We start from the raw sequence: 17,799 nt of genomic DNA, 5'->3' as shown, positions 1-17,799 counted from the left end.
TACCTTCGACATCCACGTTCTTATCTCTAGGATCCATCCTGAAGATAGGACAAACAACTAATTTAGAATCCTAATGTCGTAACACGATTGACACAAATATTTCACTAGGAATTTATAAGTACTCAACACCTTGTACAAGATTACATAGAATTTCCTTCAAGGAATTCATCCTACAAATAAATAAACCTAACGTTCCAATTCCCAATTTTCAAGTTCCACTCTCATCGCTCAGAAACAAAACCGTTGATGGTTTGTAGTGGCTTTTTTTGAAGTCGTCATTTCAGGAAAAACACAAAAGACCGTCGAGGGATTTCTGCCTCCAGGCTGCAAAACAAAACCAAAAATTCCATTAATGACCTACCAATGTCTTAATCTACCCATTCCTACCCTCATCCTAACTCAAACCTATACTCTGGTAAGAATTATCTATCAAAGTCCATAGAACCTAGCAACCTGGGTTCTGATACTGCAGTTGTAACGCTCTAAACTCGGTGGGGCCCAGAGTGATATTCTCCATACATATATCTTTGATACCATAATTACAGCGACCTGAACCCAACAAGGGATCTCGAGTACGCCATTCCATGAGACGTTTAAAAACATGCAGCGAAAATTCATAAAACCTTAAAACAACTCTACCAGAGTTCTAATACCACCATAATTACACATGTACCTCCAAGTATTCATATTACATCCCAAAATAAACAAAAGCATAATAACTTAGTGTCTCGCAAACACTTACAATGAACTATAAAATCTAATCTCAGCCTCGTAGCTTGCTAAACTAGGTTCCTATAGGTCCTGAAAAATGAAGATACTTATTGAGGTGAGACACTTCTCAGTAAAACAGATTAGATTATCATCAGTGTGTGGCTAACATGAGTTCTAGTGTGAAAAAAATACATCCATTAATTTAACTGTAAGTGATATGGCATTTGAAAATTGTACTCACACATATATTATTGAAAATATATAATTTCCTTCATAACCTAGTTTCGGCTCAATATAGCCCATTTTACATAAATTACATATTTGCATAAAGAACATTCCTTATTGGACTATCATAGAACATCATGAATAAACCCCATGATCGGGTAGTGTGGTTCGAAGACTGGACCTAGCATCTGGTCGGCCGACCATTGCTAGGTCAACATAACATGCTCTGAAGTATGATTTTCCTACCTCAACCTGGTCTGGACCCAAGAGGGTATCCTACTCTTCTTAGGCCAAATCGACTATCTCTGGCCTACACTTTAACTACAGTGTGGCTGCACTTATACTTACACTAACCGTGGTACCGAGCTTCCATAGTATCCAGTCCCTCAGGGTTCATAAACCATATATATAATTTATATAGTAAAAATAGTAATATGATCCCATTTTCAGAAATCGGTAAAAAATCGTTATATTCATCAATCAGTGTGTAACCTGTCATATTCATAAATCGATATAAGATCGTCATATTCATAAATCAGTAGAAAACCGTCATATTTATAAATCCATATACAACCTGTCATATTCCATAATCAACATTATTTTCAACATTTTCTGAGATCAATATAAAATCATAACTTTTACTGTACCATACCGTAACATAAAAGTCTCAACAAGTTATTTATGCAATTATAATCGGTCTTATGCCACACGATTTGAGTGATATATCATAATAGGATAAACTGCTTAGTAAAAAATATATTTTGCTAAAACTAAGGGTATAATCATCTTTAGGGTTTAATTTAACTCAAAATATATGATTCATAGGAAAATAAAAGAGAAGATTACCCCACTCACTTTAGTTTTCCCAAAATACGTATATAATAAGCAAAACCATCATTTTCATGCGCCTAATTCATTTATAAAATCATACATAGTATACATGTATCCATATACTTCATTTTAATCCATTCACATTTCAAAAATAACTGACATAATCTAACCCCCTTACCTGTTTCTGAAAATTTGCTTACAACGTTCGGAGGAAATCCTGACTTCTTAAACCTGACCGAGGAGCGAGAACTGGAAAACTGAGAGGAGAGTGAGAGACGATGAGCGAGGAGGGAGAGAGAATCTGAGAGCGAGAAGAGAGAGAGAGAGAGAGAGAGAGAGAGAGAGAGAGAGCGCAAAACCTTAATTTGAGAGAGAAAGATATGAGAATGTTTTGAAAAAATTATAAGACCTCCCCACTTAAAGACCCTCAGCCGCTTGAAACCGTCGATTGTTTGGTCTCTTAACAAACCAGTTTTCCCGTGTTCTTATATAAGAACTCTTAGTTTTTGAAACTATCAACGGTTTCCCTAAGATTTCTGAAACTGTTGACGGTTTGGTCTCATACCAAACTTTTGCCCCACTAATCTGTCGATGGTTTTCTTGAGATTCCTCAAACCGTCAACGGTTTGGTCTTATACCAAACTGGGTCCTTACATGGTAAGCACTAGAAAACTAAATAAGGGGAACACTGTGATCCCAAGAGGAGGGGGCGTGAATTGGGTTTTAAAATTTTTTTCTAAATTAAGTTCGTCGATTCATCAAATCATATCCCAATTATAACTTAAATTGTATATAAAAAATAATCATGACAATAAATGCAAACATACACATGCGAAAATATAAAGCAGATAAGAGAGAGAGAGAGAGAGAGAGAGAGAGAGAGAGAGAGAGAGAGAGAGAGAGAGAGAGAGAGAGTGACACAAGATTTTTAATGAGGTTTGGCCAATCCTTCTTACATCATTGCCTTAGATAAACCCCCCCAAGGATTTCACTAACTAGCTCATTTAACCGGGTGGAGCCAAGCCATTTACACTCCTTACAGGGTGGAGCCCCCCTTTACAGCACTCCCTCAAATAAGGTGGAGCCCCCCTTTCCAAGCGATATCCCACGCTTGGTCCGCTACTTCTAGGCCCAGCTGCCTCTCCAAGTGATATCCTCTCACTCGGTCTGCTTCCTCTTGGCGAAGCTGCCACTCCAAGTGATGTACCCTCACTTGGCCACGGTTCACAACCTGAACCACGAAGAACTGTTTTAAAAACAATTTTTGTACAATTAAAAATGCTTCTATAAAAGCTTATTTGTACACTTTGATAAACTAAATGCACTCTCATATGATTTATAAGGTGAAGTTCAATAGAGTATAGGTTTTTTTCTCAAAAATATTTTCCAATTAAAACTGAGAGTATGGAAAATGAATTTTTCTTAATATTGACCTTTAATTAAAATCAAATGCAATAAGGATTCCAAGCAAAGTATATGAGCGTAGATACATGCTCTAGCCTTTCTCAAGAAGCTTTTTAGGCAAAATATAAATCAATAAATATATGCTCAAAGCCCTCTTGAATGACCCAAAAATTTCCTCCAAAAAGATATTTTTAAAATAAAAGAATAGGAGAAATCTAGGGTTTTCTTTTTCAAAATTAAGAAGATTGGGAAAGGAATTTTCTTTATGATTGACCTTTTTAAATAAGAGTGAGAAGCCTCTAAAGCAAGTATATATAGATGAATATATGCTCAAGGCTCTCTTAAACAACTCACAAAATTTCTCCAAAAAATATTTTTCAAAAGAAGTGTGTAGGAGAAATTTGATCTTTGAAAATATGAAAGAAATAGGCCTTCGAGCAATATACATATGAATGATGATGTAAGCTTGAGCATGTTAGCTTTGGTGTATTCCCAAGAGGGTGAATTGGAATTTTAAAAATTATTCCTAGGTTAAACTAGATGTTAGCAGAATATCACAAACCTAGGGTCTTTTTAGGCAATCCCAAATGTGCAGATAGATATAATATGTGGAAATTTAAATCATGCGCATCATTCACACTATAACATACATGTGCAGTAAATATAAAGTGTGAAAATATAAATAGATACAAGATATGTTATTAGGGTTCGGCCAATACTCCCTACGTCCTTACCTCTAGCTCGCAAGTCTGATGATTCTACTAAAGCTCATTTAATGGGTGGAGCGGCACTAGTTACAACCAGGTCAATTAACGGGGCTAACCTAAACCTACACACCTTACCAGGATGACGCACCTAGCTTTTCTAACCGGGTCTAAGTCAGTCCTAGACTATTCAATAGGGCAAGTCTTCCTCTTTAGGCTCGTGCTTAGAATACAACAAATATGTCTAAAATTTTGTGTACACGGAAATGCTTCTTACACAAGCTGAAATGTACCACTATGCACAATATAATCAATGCACCTCAATGATGTATGAACTATAAGCTCGGTGCTCTAATGTGTGCTAAACATTCAAATAAGTATAGATAATCAAGCTAGATCACGAGTGTATGTCAAAGCAAAATTTGAAACACAATATATGAATATCACAAGATGTTCATATATACTAAGCATAAGGAGTGTTTGAATGCAAGCTTTGAAAAATGATTTTGCATACAAAATATAGGCTTAGGTGTCTTGCAATGACAATGCAAGAACCACAACCTTCTAAATCTTCATACACAAGATTTATCAAATAAAATCGATGGAAGAACTTTAAGTTTTACTCTCAATAATAAAATCAAACAATAAGCACAAAAAATGAGAGTATGAGCAAATGAGGATTAAGCACAAGCATTCTAAATATACTCACAACACTTATAAGATCAAGGAAAATGAGGTGTTTGGGAGTAGTATAGGCTAAAATAGGATTTTATATTTTGAGAGAATTTGGCCTTAATTATTTTTGCTAATCCTTACTAATTATGACAAATGAATAGGTATTTATAGGCAAGGAGGATTTTTTGACTGTTGGGGACGAAATGAGGATAATTAGAAAAGTTTAAAACAACTTTAATGAAATTAACCCATTTTACCCCTTTTAAAAAATCAGTAAAAATGTTTTAATTGGCAAGGTTCGGGTGCCTGAACAAACTCAGTCGAAAATCTAATTTTTAATGGTTCAGGTGCCCGAATTGAGGACCAGTTGGCTGAACCAAAGTCAGTAGCCAAATGTCCGAGGTTCGGGTGCCCAAGGCTACATTCGATTAACCGAACCAAGCAATTCGATTGCCTGAGCCCTTTTTGAACGTGATCGTTCAGGCACCCGAGTAGTTGAAAGGAAACCTGACACAGGTTCAGGTGCTCAAGGGAGATACGCTCAACATAGGTTCAGATGCCCGAAGCATGAAGTCAACATGTTGACTTGTTCGGTCGCTCGAGCCGTTTTACATGGCTTGGGTTTGGTCACCTGAACCCTTTTAAGATTTTCTAATTAAATCCAATTTTGCCTTATTTAATTCCACAGATATAATAAGTGATATTGAGGACTTACTTAAGTGATTGTGCAAGACCTTGGGACTTTTTTAAGGCCGTTTTGAGATAGTCCCAAAAATTCGGTGTCGGTCGACTAAAGGGTGCTCCCTAAGGTCTTTCTAAGGTCTTGAGCTTGTAATTCCTACATGCATGATATGCATTAAATATTACATACCTTTTTTCCTATTTACTATTATAGACCCGAATTGAATCATAATATAAATTACAACATCAACTATTCTTCAGGGTCTTCAGGTTTCAAGCTTTCACGTGCCATCAAATATGAACTTGCCAATAAGAACCTGCACACAAACTTGAAAGTCATCAAATATAAAGAGTATTTGTCATTATCAAAACTGGGAATGACCTATAAGGTCAATAGAGCCTTTTCAAATAAAACCCCTAAAAGGATTTTCTCCAAAAAGTTTTTCAAGAAGAGTAGGAGAAAATAAAAATTTAAAGAACAAATGGATATAAAAATAGGGAAGCGAATCAAAAAAATATTTCAGTAAGCTTTCCAAATGATTCTCTAACATTTTTCAAGTGTTTAAGGCTTGTATTTATAATCAAAACCCAAAAGTAGCCGTTATATGGCCATCAAGGGAAGAAATGATAATTTATTTTGAAAAACTAGCCATTTTCGCTCATTGGAGTTTTGTTCTTGATACGACTAGTCGACTAATTGCCTTAACTAGTCGACTAATCACCTTAGCTTTCTGCGCGGACACCCTTCAATTTTTAGACATAACTTTTTCTATAGAACTCCAAATTGAACTTTCTTGGTATCAAGAGAAAACTAAGAGAAAATCTTACAACTTTCATGTTGAACACTTTTTAAGATAAGAAGTAATTGATTAAGAATATTGCTCATCATTGAGGCGGCAGGAGCATGAACGAAATTTTATACTATGGACGCCTTTCAGTAATTCGGCATTACTTTTTCCAAAAAATTCAAAATGGGATTTTCTTGGTATTAAAAGAAAGTAAAGAGAAAATCCCACAACTTTCATGTTGAATATTTTTTAAGATGAGAATGGATTAATCGAGAAAAATGCTCATCAATTCGACGGAAGAAACATGAGAGAGATTTTGAAAAACTTGTTTAAGGCTACTCACTTCCATTAGTCAACGAGTGTTTATGATTTATATAAAGTCTAATGAAGATTAAAACATGTCCTAATGAGTTTTGGCTAGTGATTTGATTTAAAAACCATTTCACAACATTTTAAACATTCTAACTCAAAAGGTTTTTCATGAAAGGTTGGAGTTCGTAGGGTGATTCTAAGGTCTTGGTCATTTTGAGAGTTTTTAGAGAGAGCTTCAAATTAAACCATATGAGCATACATGTACAAATGAAACCTAATTACTATTACAACTTAAAAACAATCAAAAGCTTCCAGCTTTTGCTCTCCTGATGTCCATGGAATACACCAAGAAGATGTGATCATGTATGTGCTACATGGTTTCCATTTTGCATCTGTCACTTGTGCTATCACAGAGATAAACTTGTACACACATTTAGCACACAAGTGGAATACTGTGTTTTGTCATAATCAAAACGGGATTGGACTAAAAAAGCCAACAATCTTCCCCTTTTTGATGATGACAAACATAGGAGCAAAATGAGGTATGCCTGAAAAGGCTCCCCTTGTGATGACCTGAAAATCTGTAATAAATATTTTCATGCAGCGAAAGACCTCAAATACAAACTATCAGAGTACTAATCTACCTCAGCATGACAATAAAATTTTCCAATAGCATAATTAATATCCCTAAAATTCTGTACTCATCAAAACATAATTTATTTAATATCTATTCTAAATAGTGTCGCGATGTCCCGGACCTGTCCAAAACACTATGCACGGGTGCGGCTACAAACTAGGAAAAATGAGTGAATTTTGAAAAAGTAATTTCGTGGAAAAGCAATGTGTGATGGAGTCTCCACTAACCTTTTGGAGTGTGGTTAAAACACTTGATTACTATCCAATTAAGGGTAGAATCGGTCTGCATCACCAGAGTCGGGCTCGGGAGTACGGTTATAGGAGGGGAAGGTATTAGCAGCCCCTACGCGCCCGTTCTTACGAACGGTACCAAATGAATAAAAAATTATCCCTTAAACCAAATTTAATAAGCCTTTAAGATCACTCCTTTCCAAAAATCAGAAAAATGAAAATACTATATAGGTATTCCCTCAGAACCAGGGCATATCGTACTCCGAAGAGTTCATGCCTCCCTTTGAAATCATCGGGATCGAAAAATTGAGAAAATAGTTAAAAAAATACATTCCCATATGAAATTAGAAATAGCTTCCCAAGAGGAGGGGTGAATTGGATATTATAAACTTTATTCCCTTTTTCTTAATTCTCGTGTTATAACAATAATCAAAACTTAAACACATTCACAGAGTTGTTTTTAAAATAATCACAACCAACACAAGATAATCAATCAATCAATCCTTGTGACAATAACCTTGTATCAATATGAAAATTTGATGAACTTGTATAAGCCCTGTATTCAAAGAATCACAAATATACTTCTTCTTAATGTTTAGTTTTTAAACAAACTTTCAGATTAATAAGTTAAGAATGATCCACCACCGTAGTCCCTTTACAGTTTCCGCAATCAATGCTGATCAATTCAAAACAAATTTCCTTCCGGTCTATTTAACAACCAAACACTCAGAATTTATTGTTTTTAAAGCAACCACACAAATTAAAACTTTTCATAACAAGTAAAGAGTAGGGAAGAGAAAGAAGAACACAGGGTTTTATGAGGTTTGGCTTCAACATAGTCTACATCCTCGCCCTTGGCAAAGCCACCAAATGATTCACTATCTCTGTTCCTTTACCAAGTAAAACAATACCTGTTACAACACTCCTTGGGTAAGGCTAAAACCCGCCTTCTCCAAACAACATCTCCTTGTTTGGTCCAACAATTCAACACTCGAACCATCAATCAACCTATTACAAAGATATAAAACAAGGCGTACAAGAACTTGCTCCTCAAAAAGCTGATTAGTACAAATTTAAACACTATGTACTTCAGTAAATTCAGAATATGATTTTCAGAATGAAGCTCTATAAATTTATCACCGTAGGTATCTTTCAATGGATGAAAGAATCAACAATCGATGCACAAACTTAGTGAGAAACTCAGAAATACTTCAGATATTTTCGTGAGTAATGAGAGCAATAGAGAGCTTTCAGAATTTTAGTGAGCTTTGAGAGTATGAGAGTTGAGTTAATTCATTGGTGCATGAAATAATGATCCTTGAGGGTATTTATAGAGATAGAAAAACTTCTTGCTTGTACCCCCAGTTTACTTGGAGTAGGGTCCAAGTTTTTAATTTATTTAGGTTTTAAATATTTTAAAAGTTCAAAAATATGCCCGTTGGAAATTTTTAAAACTGCTGCGAGCCAGACGACTGTGAAGTCCTGGCAGTCATCTGTCAATGCATAATGTTCATATTTTTTCAGACAAAAAGGTGGCAGTCGGTTGTCCCCATGTTGGCAGTCGTCTATCATTAGCATAATTCAGTTTTAAAACAACTCAGTAGGGTGGTAGTCGTCTGTTCTCAGCTTGGCAGTCGTCTGTCACTAGAACAACTTGGTTTTAAAAACAATCTTAGAAGGGTGACAGGCGTTTGGCTAAACATATACAGGCATCTCACTTGACACAGGCAGTCGTCTGTCAAAACTTTGACAGTCACCTATCAGGCTTCTGACTTTAGTTAAAATCCTCTAAATTTTCCAGTCATCTGTCCATAGACAGACAATCGGCTGTCAGCTAGATTTTCCTTATTTCAACATATTTTTGAGTTCTCTCTATTTTGCTCAATTAATCTTGGAGTATTAACTTGTTTTACTTTAAAACATGTTACAAGTTTTATACTAAGGTCTCTAAGTCTCTTCGCCTAATAAGCTTCGAAATGAAAATTTCATATTTGAATACACTTAAAAGTACTTTCAAAGACTTTGTCCTAAGCTGATTTGACACACTCTTTGCTTCGATTCCTTTCAATGCTGGTTTTCAATCTTTCGGACTTCTATGAGCTTTCATTATGTATCTTTGGTATTCACATGTGACTTTCCTTATTTCTTGATCCTTGTAAGCTTTCATGTCAAGGTATATGTAATTTGAGCAAATCATATTTTCCTGAAATATTATCACTTGAAAATTTATTAAATAACTTTACTTTGTTATGATCAAAACCAAGAGTTTGTAAGCCTAACTAGGCCAACAATCTCCCCTTTTTTGATGATGACAAAGAACGAGCAAAGATATAAAATTAAAACTAATGCTTCCCCTATCAATAAGCATAGACTTAAAATAATCTCATTAGGACGCATTAAGACACACGTTCAAAAGTTTTGAAAGTTCTAGGATGAAGGCATATATATTAATAAAACTTTTCATAAAGCTTGTAGTTCATCAGACTGGAAATACAAACACATGTTCAAATTTCAGAACTGGAAATACTTGGAAATACATAAGCAAATACATACATACATAAGTCAATAGACTTTGCTCACACACATACTCCTCCTTTTGACATCAACAAAAAGGTATAATACATTCAGACACAGAGCATGTGTAGCATACAACAAAAACTTTAAAATATCATCTATGTATCAGAATCAGTGTCACTATCTGCAGCAATTCTGCTTCTTCTTCTTCTTCTTCTTCTTCTTCTGTATCGTCACCGGCATCTTCCCCTTCTTCACTTGCAGCTTCTTCTTCATTATCATTTTCATTGCTCTTTTTATTTTGTGTGACATGGTGTTCTATTTTGGCAATGCGATTATTCAGCACAGTGTATCTATCATCAATGTTTGAGATCTTATCTTGAAGAGAAGCAAAATTTCCTCTCATGTCAGAACTAAAGCTGGTATAATTTTGATAAAATGGAACAAAACAAGGTGGCATATCAGCTTCTTCAAGAGCTGGATTCCTTTCTGCTTATGTTGGTCTTTCCGGTCTATTTCCCTTAAACATTTATCCCTCGGTATACTTTTTGTAACCCAATCTTTTTAGTGTAGTAGTGGAGAAGACATGGTAATGGGTTCGCTTCACTATTTTTGAAGATGGAGAGAGGACTTGAAAATGAGCAAAGACCAAGGAAAGAATGCCGCCATACGGAAGCCCAATTCTAGGAGATTCGAGCTTCATGACCATCCATTTTAGTATGATGCTGGCTAAATCTAATTTCTTCCCTTTTAATAGGCACCACATTATGAAACAATCGAAGAATGGCACGTGATCAAAGGATCCGGACCTCAGAATTATGTTATAAGCAATGATCTTATGGAGGATTTGTGCTTGGAGATTAAGCTACTTATATGGTGGAGGATGTCCAAAATAGACGGGTTGATCATTCATCACAAGAGGCAAAAAATTTTGTGGTAAAAAACCCTGCTCCATAGTCCACTGCTTTTCTACTGGTGTACACTCAAAGTCCCCATGCTTGATACAATGAATTTTATGTAAAGAGTGTGGATTCAGTGTTATATTTTGGCCATAAAATTCAGTAGCAATTCCAATGTCTTTCTTTACCAAGTTTGAGTAAAAAATCTTAATCCGATATGGGTAATACCCCTTAACTTGGTGAAGGATGAACTTATCCCATCCTATAGTTTTGAACATTTCAAGAATTTTAGGGAAGTTTTCTTTAAAGAAAGTGACATCTAATACCTTACAAAACATTGGATTGATTGCTGAGATGTGATTTTGATACATCGCTTTTGCATGTGATGAAACCAGCCATTTCTCTATGTCCTCGTTGCTTGTAGGCTTTGAAGAAGACGAGGAGGCTTTGTCCTTTCTTCCTACAGTTTTGGTACAACCAATTTTGATGAAGCTGAAGTTCAGGAACCCTAGGTGTGTATGGATTAGGGTTATGATGAATGGACGTTGTGAGAGAAGGAACTTTGAGAAGAATGAAGAGGATTTGATTTAGAGAAGGGAAGACGAATGAACAGATGTCTGGGGGGTTTTAAAAGGAGTTCTTTTATGTGAAATGAACACAACCCACTGCGAGACAATCATCTGTCACTAGGTTGACAGTCGTGTGTCCACTGTCTTTTCACACAGACAGTAGCCTGCCTGTCGCCTGCCAGCTATCTGGCAATCGTCTGTCCTGGACAGCTGTTCTCTTCTCGCTTAGTTAACTTCTCTTACATGTAACATTTCTAATTCTAGTCGGATAAATACAAATTGATCTTTAGCTAATGGTTTAGTAAATATATCAGCTAATTGATCATGAGTGTTAACGAATTCAAGTACTATTTCTTTCTTGTCTACATTATCTCTTAAGAAATGATGACATATATCAATATGCTTGGTTCTTAAATGTGATACTGGATTCTTTGAAATATTTATAGCACTTGTATTGTCACACTTTATAGGGATTGTTTGGTATTGTATTTTGAAGTCCCTTAATTGTTGTTTCATATACAAGGTTTGTGCACAACAGCTCCCAACTGCTATGTATTCTGCTTCAGCTATAGATAATGCTACAGAATTTTGTTTCTTTGAGAACTAAGAAACTAGTGAGTGTCCTAGGAAGTGACAAGACCCACTAGTACTTTTTCTATCTATTTTGCATCCCGCATAATCTGCATCTGAATAACTTATCATTCGAAATCAGTTCCTTTTCGATACCATAATCCTAAATCTAGTGTGCCTAGCAAATATCTAAGGATTCGTTTAACTGCGATTTGATGTGATTCCTTAGGAGCCGATTGGAACCTAGCACACATACACACACTAAACATAATATCTGGTCTACTTGCTATTAAATAAAGTAAACTTCGTATCATTCCTCGGTAATACTTGGTATCTACTTGTTTTCCTTTTTCATCCTTGTCAAGACTCGTTAATATACTTAGTTTGATTTATGAAAGTTCCATTTTTAGCTTGTTTGATTTGTAACCCTAGAAAGTAATTTAACTCTCCCATCATGCTTATTTCAAACTCTCTTTGCATAGTTGTGGAAAATTCATTACACAAATCTTCATGAGTTGTTCCAAAAATAATATCATCTACATAAATTTGTACTATAAGCATATCATTATTTTTGGTTTTTATAAATAAAGTGCTATCTATCTTACCTCTTGAAAAATTGTTTTGAAGTAGAAATTTGCTTAGTCTATCGTACCAAGCTCTAGGATCTTGTTTTTATCCATATAAGGCTTTAGTTAGCTTGGATACATGATTTCGATTTTTAGAGTCTTCAAAACTTGGAGGTTGTTTAACGTAAACTTCTTCATTTATATAACCATTTAGGAATGCACTTTTTACATCCATTTGGTATAATTTAAAGTCTTTATTAGCTACATAGGCAAGAAACATCCTTATTGCTTCCATCCTTGCTACAGGAGCAAACGTTTCTTCATAATCAATGCCTTCTTCTTGATTATAACCTTCTGCTACTAGCCTAACTTTATTTCTTACAACTACCCCAGTTTCATCATTTTTATTTCTAAACACCCATTTAGTTCCTATGATTGACTTTTCTTTGGGTTTAGGTATAAGTTCCTATACATGACTTCTTTCGAATTGATTTAGTTCCTCCTACATAGCTATAATCCAAGAATCATCTTTTAAGGCCTCTTCTACATTATTGGGTTCATCTTGAGACAAAAAGGCATAATGGTTACAAATATTTTTTTAATGAGGATCTAGTGGTTATTCCTTTTGATGGTTCACCAAGAATTTAGTTTTTTGGGTGACTTTTAGCATATCTCCATTCTTGAGGTAGTTCTAGATTTTCAATGGTGTTTTCATTTGAAGCTTCATTATTATTTGCTTCTTTTATTTCAGGTTCTTCTACTTTTTGTGAAATATCTTCTTTTTCATCAATCTTAATTTTGTTGTCATGATCATTTGATTCATCAGTCGTTATGTGTATTGATTCAATAATTGTAAGAGTTCTTTTATTGTAGACCCTACAAGCTTTACTATTTGTTAGGTAACCTAAGAAAGTTCCTTCATCAAATTTTGCATCGAACTTGCCTAGATCATCTTTAGTATTAAGGATAAAGCATTGCATCCGAATAAATGAAAGTAGAAAATATTGGGTTTTCTTCCTTTCCATAATTCATATGGTGTTTTGTCTATACTAGATCTTATGGATACTCTATTTATAATGTAACAAGCAGTATTCATAGCTTCTGCCCAAAAGTATTTAGGCAGATTATTTTCATTTAACATGGTTCTTGCCATTTCTTGTAGGGTTCTATTTTTTCTTTCTACAACTCCATTTTGTTGTGGAGTCCTAGGTACTGAAAAATTATGATTTATTCCATGTTCATTATAGAATTTTTCAACATTTTTATTTTTAAAATCCCTACCTTGATCACTTCTAAAGTTTGTTATATTATAGCCATTTTCATTTGCAATTTCTTGCATAATGTGATTAGCATGTCACAGGCTTCGTCTTTGTTTTCTAAAAATAACACCCAAGTATATCTTGAGTAGTCATCTACTATTACAAAAACACACTATTTACCTCCTAGGCTTAAGGTTCTAGTTGAACCAAATAAGTCTAGGTGCAGAAGTTTTAGGGGTCTTTTAGTAGATATGTATTTTTTTTTCTTTTTGAAACTTGTTTTGACTTGCTTTTCTTTTGGCATGCATCACACATCTTGTCTTTTATGAATTTAGTATTTGGTAATCCTTTTACAATATTTTTCTTAGAAAGTTTGGATAAAAAGTCTATGCTAGCATGTCCTAATTTCCTATGCCATAACCAACTTATTTCATTCATTGCTGCCAAACAAGTTACGTTTTGATTTACTAGATTCTCAAGGTTTATACAATAAACATTATTTATCCTATGGGCTATAGACAAGGTTTCATTGTTCTTAGGATTTTGGATAACACATTTTTCTTTCTTAAAAGTTATTTCAAACCCTTTGTCACTTAATTGGTTTATGCTTAAAAGGTTGTGTTTTAATCCTTATACTAATAACACATTATCAATGGTAAGAGAAAGTTCTTTACCTATTTTCCCGATGCCAATAATTTTACCTTTGGCATTGTCGCCGAAGGTGACGTAACCCCCATCCTTTTGTTTCAATGTAGTGAACTTGGTCATATCACCGGTCATGTGCCTTGAACATCCGCTGTCCAAGTACCATTTATCCATTCATGGTGTAGTCCTAAAGCATACCTACAATGAGGGATTCATTGTGTTATTCTTTGGAACCCAAATTCTTTTAACTTTCTTTGTTTTGTTTTTAGTTCCACTATTGACTTTCCATTCTCCTTGAACTTTAACATACTTTCGTTTTAGATGACAGTTGAACATTGCATGACCTTTAGTCTTGAACATGTAGTAAGTGGTGTGTTCATGTTTGTTGTTTGAAGAAAAACTAGCATAGTGTTTGGCTTCTTTGACAAAGTATCCCATGTATAATTTTTTACTCTTTTTATTTGTTTTACCATTATAGCCTATTCCTTCTTTATTTCCATGTAGTCTTTGTTGTCCAATCATTTTTTCAAAATTTTCTTTTCCTTTAATAAAGTTGTATATAATTTTCTCCTTATCCTCTACTGATTTCTTAAGTTCATTTATCTCTAAATTCTTTTTATTCAAATCATCTACATGAGTTCTGCTTAACTCTTGAGTTATTTCATTTACTTCCTCTTCTAGATTTTTAATACAAAAGTCTTTTTCTTTTTCAATAGTTTTGAAGGATTCAAGTTGCTTCATTAATTCTTTATTTTGATCTTTTAAGGTTATATTTCTCTTGGAGATTTTTATGAATCTCTTATGTAAAGAAAACAACAGCTTGCAATTCCTTATAGGAAGGCATGCTGCCACATGACTCATCACTCGACTTATTGTAAGATTCTGTAGAGGAATAGTAGAAGTTTACCTCTTCGTCATTAGCCATGAAGCATATACTTGCCATCTCTTGTCCACTTGATTCATTTTTCATCTCGTTGGAGCTTGAATCATCCCACGTGGCCTTTATAGCTTCCTTCTTTTTCTTTTTGTCTTTCTCGAGCAACGGGAAGTCCGACTTGATATGCCCTGGTTTCTTGCAGTGATAGCATATAGGAGGTTCATTCTTGCCTTTATTTTCTTTTCTACTTATCTCTCCCTTTTCAGATTTCTTTTTGTTAAATTTTCTAAGAAACCTTTTATTTTTCCTATAGAACTTGCCTAATCTCTTAGTGATGAATGCTAATTCATCTTGATCTAAGTCACTTGATTCACTTTCATCTTCACTTGAGCTATTTCTAGAGGCTTTTAATCCAATGAATCTTTTATGTTTGGGTTCAAGATTCATTTCCTTTAGAGCCATCTCGTAAGTGAGTAGTGAACTAATGAGTTCATCTAGAGAGGTATTCTTAAGGTTTCTACCTTTTGTGATAGCAGTATCCTTTGATTTCCATATGGAGGGAAGGCCTCTTAGAATTTTTCTAATCATTTCCTAGGTAGTATAAGTTTTTCCTAAGGCACTTAAGGAATTGATTATGTGGGTCAATATGGTGTACATGCTTGATATTGTTTCATCTGAATTCATCTTGAATGCTTCATATTCACTTGTCAACATATCTATCCTATTGTCCCTAACATCTATATTTCCTTCATATGTCACTTCTAATTTGTCCCATATTTCTTTAGTCAGGTTACAGGCCATGACCCTATTAAATTGATTAGCATCTAAAGTACAGTATAAAGCATTTATAACGCTTGAATTGATTTGAAGCATTTTATAATATGAATCGATCATATCCTTTTTCTCTTTTGGAATCTGTTTTCCATCTACTATTTTAGTGGGAATAAGGTCTCCATCCATAACTACTTCCCATGCTTTCCAATCCATGTGTTGGAGATAGATTTGCATTCTCTTTTTCCAAAACGTATAGTTATGTCCACGAAAGATTGGTGGACTGGTTGAGGATTGGCCTTCACCGAAAGGTGCTACTCCTATATTTGCCATTTGATCTTTTTATAGTTTCTTGTTAGGAATTACTATAACTTGGCTCTAATACTAATTGATATTAGAAATAGCTTCCTAGGAGGGGAGGTGAATTGGATATTAAAAACTTTATTCCCTTTTTCTTAGTTCTCGTGTTATAACAATAATCAAAACTTAAACACAATCACAGAGTTTCTTTTAAAATAATCACAACCAACACAAGATAATCAATCAATCAGTCCTTATGACAATAGCCCTATATATATCAATATGAAAATTTGCAAAACTTGTATAAGCCTTATATTCAAAGAATCACAAATATACTTCTTCTTAATGATTAGTTTTTAAACAAACTTTCAGATTAATAAGTTAAGAATGATCAACCAACGTAGTTCCTTTACGGTTTCCTCAATCAATGCTGATCAATTCAAAACAAATTTCCTTCTGGTCTACTTAACAACCAAACACTCAGAATTTATTGTTTTTAAAGCAACCACACAAATTAAAACTTTTATTGAAAAGTAAAGAGTAGAGAAGAGAAAGAAGAACACACGGTTTTACGAGGTTCGAATTCAACACAACCTACGTCCTCGCCCTTGGCAAAACCACCAAAGGATTCACTATCTCTGTTCCTTTACCAAGAGGAACAATACCAGTTACAACACTCCTTCGGTAAGGCTAGAGCCCGCCTTCTCCAAACAATATTGCCTTGTTTGATCCAACGATTCAACACTCGAACTGTCAATCAACCTATTACAAAGATATAAAACAAGGTGTACAAGAACTTGCTCCTCAAATAGCTGATTAGTACAAATTTAAACACTATGTATTTCAGTAAATTCAGAATATGAATTTCAGAATGAAGCTGTAGAAATTTATCACTGTAGGTATCTTTCAATGGATGAGAGAATCAGCAATCGATGCACAAACTCAGAGAGAAACTCAACAATACTTCAGAGATTTTCATGAGTAATGAGAGCAATAGAGAGCTAAATTAATTTCTTGGTGCATGAAACAATGATCCTTGAGGGTATTTATAGACATAGAAAAACTTCTTGCTTGTATCCCAAGTTTACTTGGAGTAGGGTCAAAGTTTTTAATTTATTTAGGCTTCAAATAATTTAAAAATTCAAAAATATGCCCGTTGGAAAATTTTAAAACTGCCGCGAGCCAGACGACTGTGAAGTCCTGGCAGTCGTCTATCCACGTATAACCTTCATATTTTTTCAGACAGAAAGGTGGCAATCGGCTGTCCCGATGTTGGCAGTCATCTATCACTAGAATAATTCAGTTTTAAAACAACTCAGTAGGGTGACAGTCGTCTATCCTCAGCTTGGAAGTCGTTTGTTACCGGAACAACTTGGTTTTAAAAACAATCTCAAAGGGTGACTGGCGTCTAGCTGAACATATACAGGCATCTTACTTGACATTGGCATCCATTTGTCAAAACTTATGACAATCGACTGTAAGGCTTCTGACTTTAGTTAAAATCCTCTAAATTTGCCATTTGTTTGTCTATAGATAGACAATCGTTTGTTAGCTAGATTTTCCTCATTTCAATATATTTTTGAGTTCTTTCTATTTTGCTCAATTAATCTTGGAGTATTAACTTTTTTAAT

This window comes from Malania oleifera, chromosome 8 (assembly GCF_029873635.1).
Source record: "Malania oleifera isolate guangnan ecotype guangnan chromosome 8, ASM2987363v1, whole genome shotgun sequence".
In the NCBI taxonomy this organism is placed as follows: Eukaryota; Viridiplantae; Streptophyta; class Magnoliopsida; order Santalales; family Ximeniaceae; genus Malania; species Malania oleifera.
The sequence above is the reverse complement of the archived record's forward strand: the minus strand, read 5'-3'. Positions refer to the sequence as shown.